Below are 8,031 nucleotides of genomic sequence, written 5' to 3'. Positions count from 1 at the left end.
ATCCCCACTCTAAAAATAATTCCTTTGCCTCCCAAAACGTTTTAACTGTTGCTGTGTGTAATTTAAAAAAAGAAAGGTTTTGTTCCTGGCGGCACCTGCATTTTTCTTCACTCATTAAAACAACGCTGCCGCGACCTTCCAATGTACAAGGACCTGTACAAGGGCACCGCGAAAACAATGTCACACAAAGTGCAATACAGTTTTTGTTTGGTTTCATATTGGACAGGTAATCGTTCGAAAACCGCGCTGAAAGAAATCTTACACTCCATACTGCCGGAAGCAGAATGATCCATTAGGCCACGCGGATATGCAGAAGTAGCAGCTACACGCCCATAAACAATGTTGCACGAGCAAAAAACGAAAAAAATACACCTTGAAAACTCGACGTCCGTGAAGGATTACAAGGAACCTTCCATTTCCTGATCCGTGATAATGTTCCAAATCCGCACGGCCTCATGTGCACGTATAGGAACCACCAGGCGTTCCTAAAACTAATGATGTACCACGCAGCAGGCAAAAAAAAATCACGTCCGCGACAGGACTCGAACCTGCAATCTCCTGATCCGGAATCAGGCGCCTTATCCATTAGGCCACGCGAACATGCAGAAGGCACAGCTTGTCCATATCATTAAAGCATTCAAGAAATGAAGGTTTTCCCATTAGCCCATAACATGTTGCACTGAAATTGATAACCGGCGCAACATGTTACGGCGTAATTCTTTGTTTCATGCGGTATCGGTTAAAGTAAGCTTTCGCGGATGCGCGAGAACAATCTGCTTCAGCGACGAAGAAGAAGTAGAGAAACATAATCTTATTCACTGATGACTTTTGTCCAAGTCCTTTTCGTTTGCTTATCGCAACTCCTCCGTGGTGGAGAGTTGCTATAAATGTTTTCTTACTGCGCGTTCCAGTCTAACCTTTCCCTCCTCACAGTAGTCTTCATTTAAAATTACCCCATAATGACGCTGGAGCGATATGGAGGATAGCCGAAGCTTTTGCGAAACACGGGATATCTTAAGATCTGACAACATCCACCAAACCGGAGACTAATTACGAGTATTCAGCGCTATTTAATTTAATGGACAGAACATGCCATGCGTTGCTTGATGAACGTTGTTCACTTCAGTAGACATCTCTATCTTCCCAGAGAATCCCCCAGTTCTATTTTCCCACCAAACACTTGAACAATTTAGGACAGAAGGTCTTGTCTGTCCACCAATTTTATCGCAAGACACAGTTGTATAAATCGGCCTGAAAAATTATATCACAGCTTTCGCGTAGTGCTGACAGCCAAACTGTATGCAGCACGCTGGTTATGCATCATACCGAGCCGCCGTGGTGGCCTATAGTGGGTTTGACGTTGCGCTTCAAAAGATGAATTTGCGGTATCCAATCCCCGTCACGGCGACTGCATTTCGATTAGAGCAGCTGCAACAAAGTCAGTGTATCGTGCATTGGGTGCACGTTAGATAACTACGGCATGACTCACATTCAGATCGTGGTTTTTCCCAGAAAAATATCCATCATGCCATGTGCATGGAGCACTCCCTGAAGACGGCGCCCTAATTTGTCCGCGTGTCCAATGGGAACTTTACGGAACTCGTGCAAGCTACACAACTTGGCCGAGCTGAGGTGTAAACCTGCAGTGAACAGTGCAGTCCCGGCTACTGCCAAGTGATTGCAGCCGGTACTGGGCTGTTTTTCTGGTTTCTGTGACATGAGAGGGTGACTAAGAGACATGAATCATGACACGGGACGCATCTGGCATATAGCGGATCGCCTAGCCGCCATGCGGCTATTAAGTCAAATGAAAGAATTGATTTCGTTTTAATGCAAAAATTGAACAGCGAACTCCGCAGTGCTGTCACAAATTATTGAAACCCTGCTAAAGGGTTTCCCCCCAACTGTGGCCTTCGTCAAGGCTCCTTTTGGGGTGTCAAGGACCTCAGCTATACAAATATTGAAATATTGCTTATTCACTCTCGAATCATCACTTCACGCTTCTAAATAACCTTTCATTCCTTTGCTACGCACCCAGATTTGTTGTACCATCAAGAAAGATGATCAAAGTTGTCAGACTAGTGCTGTTCGTGGAAAAATCAAGGTCCTATAAATAGGTCGCGAAGCTTGGAACGAAAAGCGTGCCAATACCTATTGACAGAGATATCAGTTAATGGCGCATGATTGAAGCCCAACTAGGTGAGGGGGGACAAACACATAAACTAGAAAACGTATGTGAAATATTATGTTGGAAAATTTTTCATCAAAACACTGTCATACCACTAAATATACGGTTTCAAATATTTTGGTTGTACTAAGAACAGCAAATGTTTATTTTTTTCCATTTCACGATTTATTCCATTTTGGTTACCCCTACCAACCAGTAACCCTGGCGCAAGACTTGGGATAACTGCGCAAGCCAGCCATTTTTGCGGAATGGCGTTGTTCACTTCAACGTGGCGGTTTCGTCCGAGCTTTCTTGAAGCGAAGCATGTATTGGGTGACAAGTTTCGGTGGATGTTGATCAAAAGGTCGCGGGATCGAATCCCGGCCACGCCGGCCGCATTTCGAGCGGGGCGAAATGCGAAAAAACCCGTGCACTTAGATTTAGGTGCACCTTAAAGAACCCCAGGTGGTCAAAATTTCCGGAGTCCCCCACTGCCGCATGCCTCATAATAAGATCGTGGTTTTGGGCACGAAAAACCCCGTAATTTAATTAGGTATTGGTGGCATTCTCATGGTCACGCAAAAAAAAGTCAAAGTTTCGCCCGAAAGGCGAAGCATCAATTGCGCTAGCAAATTAGTAGAGAACTATAAACAGTAGGGATACTAGTTTTATCGCCTGCAAAACTTGACACATTCGCTTACTAACTTAATTAACACGCGTGGTGCCAGCGTTGACAAGCAAACATGAATAGACTCGATGAGCGCAGAAAACCACCTTCAAAACCGGGGCGTGGGGAAGCGCGGCCGCCGCAGCGAGCGAAGGTTCGTGCAGTGTATCGCTTCAACGGAAACTGAGTGGCGTACGCACAGCGCATACAAAGGTAAGAGCCGTGTGGAGATCGCTTTCAAGATACGGTACGCGCGACAACACCGACAGCCGGCACAGGCGCAAAGTGCAAGAACGCATTTGTTGGCAGAGTAGAAGCCGCCCCCCCCCCCTCCCTCCCTTCCTTCCGCGCTGCCTTCCCACTTTGCTCCTTTCGCATGAGAGATTGCATCGCCAGTTACCCTTGCGCCCGACTGCAAGATACGCCTTTGGTGCCGCTGTAAAATATCGCCCCCCCTAACCTTCCTCCCTCCCTTACCCCCACAGCCTTTCGGTCGATGGAAGTTGCGTTTTCTCTCCGCTGTGCGTTCTCTCTGCGTGAAGGCGCGCGTCCGCCGGGCGCTTTCACTCGCACATACGGCGCGCCGCGACGATTTTATTGTCCTTGGACTTTATACGGAACCTCACAGCGACGGTGACGCCGACGGCAGAAATCCGTTTGAAGTGTCTATCAAATTGCTATCGCAATAAAGAACCCGGCTGCTCCCTCAGTAGAGCAGTTCTTCCAGCTGCGCCGGCGCCGGATCACGTGACGTGAGCGGCCAATCAGGGTCGTCTGGTGTGTCGCGGTGAGGGAAAGGGGTTGGCGCGTGCTCTGCCGGGCTTCCGTCCCCTCACATCTTTCTCGGAGATCTGTTGGGGACCACCGCGTGGTGCGTTCCGCCGAGGTTCCGGCTGCGTTTGGACAACGGCGCCACGAACTCGCTCGTCGTCCACGAGTCGATTCTAGCGTGAGGGCTAAGCGTTAGCGAAGAGCAGCGAACCCCAGGTTGCTGGAGCGCGATGCTGAGGCCGAACGTCAGCGAATAGCAGCCTTCCCCGAGTTGCGGGAGCGCGATTTTGCAGCCAAACATCAACATCGTCTTGCCCTCCAGGAATACGACCACGATGGTGCACGCCTCCGCACCGATAGCCTCAACTTCCCCGGTCCGACGGCCAGATTCCAACGCGAGTTTCTCAACCGGAACTTCAGAGGCAGTTGAAGTGTTTCTGACCGGTTGTGGTTCGAGCAGAACGTTATCCTTCGTTCCGAGGAACACCGAAGAAACACACAAGCTACGCTTACCCCATTTTCCTGTAGGGGAAGTGGTTGGTCATTTTTATTTCCTTGCGTGTTTGTTCAAAGTGTAGCGACCGCTTCACATTAAACCTTGCGTGACCTAGCACATGGCATTCATTCGAGAAAGGTGTGAGCGCACACACTAAACATTTTAACACCCTTGAGGGTGTAAATCAGTTTGTCGCCAGACGGACACCCTATTGGTGCTGTTTCCTACACCCTACAGTTGGGGTGCAATTAATTATAGCACCCTAGAGGAAGGGTGTCCAGAAAAAATTATGAAGGGTGTTAGGGTGTTAATCCTTATTAACACCCATTTTCATAGGTGTTGAAAGGGTGTACACCCTTTTATTTCCACAGTATACGGAAAGCAGGCTCAGCTGTACATGCCTTGAATTACAACTATATAGAGCGATCCACGAATAACTCGTGTGTGCCAGAAGGTTCAAGTTCAGCTACCAAGCACGGCGTCCGATAGCCAAGCTTGAAGCTTCGATAGTCATACACAACATTTATACGTGCACAGTAAAAGTTTTTACACCCAGAAGGGTGTAAATAGGCTTGTCGCAGAGACGACACCCTAAGGGTGTAAGTTAGCACCTATTTTACAAGGTGCCTTTTCGGCACACCCTAAAACAAGGGTGCCCATGTAAAGAAACTGTAGGGTGTTGTGAAAACACCCCAACCGAAGGGTGGCAGCTACACCCTTCATTTATTTTTCCTTATTTAACACCCACTGTGGAGGGTGCCAGATGGGTGTACAGCCCCTGTGCCAGATGTCAAATAGCTTGAACCGAACTTTAAAGTGGAACACTTTATAGATGAATGAGACCTATGGTATACTGCTTACAGTTGCCTGAACTTAAATGTTTTTTTAAGTGAAATTATAGTTAAACAATATATATGTATAATGCATGTGGAGATTTAAAATATTATTCCATGAGCCGTGCTTTGAAAAGTGCATGTTGTCTCATGCAGGAGTTCAATATGATTCATGGTCTCAGTCATCGGAGATGTATCACTTTTTTTTAAAATCTGCTCAAGCTATACAATTCAAACACAAGTTATACGTATCGTACACATGCACTATACACACACAAATCATCACATTTAGCATGTCTTAGATCTCTGGCTAATATGTATTCTGCTTCACTCCATGGACATGCAAAAGAAGTCACTGCTGCATTCGTACAAAAATGCAAAGCTTAACTAAATGGTGAAGCATATATATGAGACCTATATGTAACAATTTGAAAAGAAAATGTGAATGAACTTTATTGTATTTCATACAAGGAGCAATAAAATACAAACATTATTTGTAAAGTATCACAGCAGTTAACAATATATAGATTGCAACTGATCACAGTAATTCACATGGATCACAGTATATCTGTGGTATAATATACGTGTATACTGAGTACAAGTGAGAGAGTACGAGTGAGTAAAAGCAGAGCAGCCATTTGCAAAAAAAACTGTGTGGTGGCCTTCGCACAAAAAAAAATTATAGTACATTAACAGAGGTGACACCACGTATATATCTGCTCTTCATCTGTGCATATTTCACCTGAGTACACAATAAGATTTGTTCAACAGTAATATCACACAACTCTGTAAGGATGTTTCTACAAACACATTGCTGATATGTAAAAACAGCCGTTCTGAAATAAAAGAACGGTTCCTTTGGAGACATGCCACCAGCAGTGTCGACCACGAGGTTATGGGTGATACATGGTAATTAGTTGCTAAATAACAAAAATAAAATACATTTTATTTTTAGTTTGAGTGGACTCATCGTAATCGGGAAATTATATAGACTTTAGAATCTGGAAAAAATGCAATTACCCACACAACTGCAGCACGATGAACTTTGGCTATCACAGCACGCGAAACTGTACCCGAGGCTACAGTGAGCACAGACGCGCCCTTCGAGGGGGCGTTCTGCTCACATCACCCAACAGTGGGCAGCAATAGGGATTCGTGCAGTGTGCTGGTAGCCCGCTTCTGGGCGACGTAAGCAAAATGTTGCCTTGAGTTTCAGCAGCATCTCAGTTTCAGTTTCGCGTGCTCAGACAGCCTAAATTCATCACGCCACAGTTCTGCGAGTAATTGTATTTTTCCAGATCCAAAAGTTCACATGTCTTGTGCAGAGAGCTTGCTTTAATTTCCTGGTTACAATGAGTCTGCTGAAACTAAAAGTAAGATATATTAGATTGTTAATTAGCAACTAATTACCAGATATCCGCCATCCACCCATGGTCGGCACCACTGACAGCATTGCTGTCTTCTAACGAGCCGTCCTTGTACTTCAGAACGGCTATTTTTAAATATTACGTAAATTCTTTGTAGAAACACCAGTATATGTAGTATATAAGCGACTAGCTTTCACTCGGATGAGGCATTGGCAACACATGTACAAAAAATAAACGAGCTAAAGATACTACAGCCTGCCAGCAGATTCATAAAGGTTAAGCAAAGGCTGCCGGTATTCATGACAATGTAACAGTACTTCAGCCTGATAATTGTCCCACGCAACATTGTTTTACAATCCAAAACTTGTAAAAACCTTATAAAAATTGGATACTCTGTTGCGTTTTGACTAGTATGTCAGGCCTCAGCTGCTAAGTTATACATAATAAACATAAAACAAAGTTCATAAAAGGACAGTCAAACCACAAAAACTTTCACTTGTATTGGAAAGGTTACACAATGCAACACATGCGCAAAATATAAAATATTGACCAAGCAGCATGTTACGAAAAGTGGAGCACTGGCTGCCAGTGTTGATGTGCCCTATAAGGGAATACAAACGTTAACAGTTGTATCATGCAGTACTTATAAGCTCGGACATTGTTCCCTGGCTGGCAAATAGGTTTCATAAACAAACTATGTTAAGGAAGAGCAAGCAAGCTATAATCTTTGTATAAAACTGCTGACAATCGTTTCACACACATTAATGTTAAGGCAGACCTCATTAGAACTAGACGTATTGTAATCTTTTCAGCACATAGCAACACCCAGCAACGTTTTCAATAAGTACGTGCAGACTACAGTACACCACGTTTGTTTTTTGCTGACCTACACTTGGGCACTATTACATTGTCTGTCAAGTCATCAGAACAAAAAAAGGTGCAGTCTATAGGTGGTTGGCACAAGCAGCGGAAGAAGTTACTGGATCATGCTATTATCGTGATCAAAAAGAAAGAAAATGATACATTAAAAATTGCACAAAACTATTGCTCAAGCTATTGCACAAAATTGTCAGGCTAGCATTCGTATGGTAACGTACATGAACCTCGGTGTCGCATTGCCTGCACAACTCTGTTCACAAACTTTGTAACAACCACTTGGCATTATTACATTCAAACCAAAAGACAATCATTCCAGTACTGCACTGGTGCTGAAGTATTTAGGCCCATATATTATGTTCAATATAAAAAATGCACTCATGATTGCGATGACCCCTTCCTCCGCATTTTTGACCATGAACAGCCGCTCCTTGTCGACACAGAGGTGGAGAAACTCTGCCTGTTCCAGGTTGTGGCCAGAATACACCACACAGGGGGTGAGTGGAACCCTCTCGTCCTGCAATGACAACAAAGAAAGCTTACTGATCATGAAAGTATATTAATGCTTTTGTGTAAGCACAATATAAAGGGGTTGCTATGCTTATCACGGAGCGGCATATTTTCGAGATATTTCGAGTGGTTTTGACGCCAATTAACGGCCGCCAAAAAAAAACGTCGTGTCCTCACTGTGCGGCGTATAATTTCGGGAAGGCGACAGGCCGATTAAGGGGCGTGAAAAATGTCGTGGCCCCACGGGGTGGCATCTCGTTTCGAGACATCGACACGCCGATTAACGGACCTAGAGGTGTGCGTCCATGTGGTGCATGCAGTGTCGGGGCTCGACCTTGGAGAGA

The 8,031-nt window shown here is 45.0% G+C and overlaps 1 non-coding gene across 1 annotated transcript; it reads right to left on the bottom strand.

Annotated features, from left to right (window-relative positions):
* Window positions 1–527: 527 nt before the first annotated feature.
* Window positions 528–600, bottom strand: Trnar-ccg (transfer RNA arginine (anticodon CCG)). The gene has a single exon. It is a non-coding gene; the product is annotated as a tRNA-Arg (tRNA).
* Window positions 601–8,031: the final 7,431 nt, after the last annotated feature.

Source organism: Dermacentor silvarum, chromosome 1 (genome assembly GCF_013339745.2).
Source record: "Dermacentor silvarum isolate Dsil-2018 chromosome 1, BIME_Dsil_1.4, whole genome shotgun sequence".
Taxonomy (NCBI): Eukaryota; Metazoa; Arthropoda; class Arachnida; order Ixodida; family Ixodidae; genus Dermacentor; species Dermacentor silvarum.
This window is presented reverse-complemented; position numbering and strand designations above follow the sequence as displayed.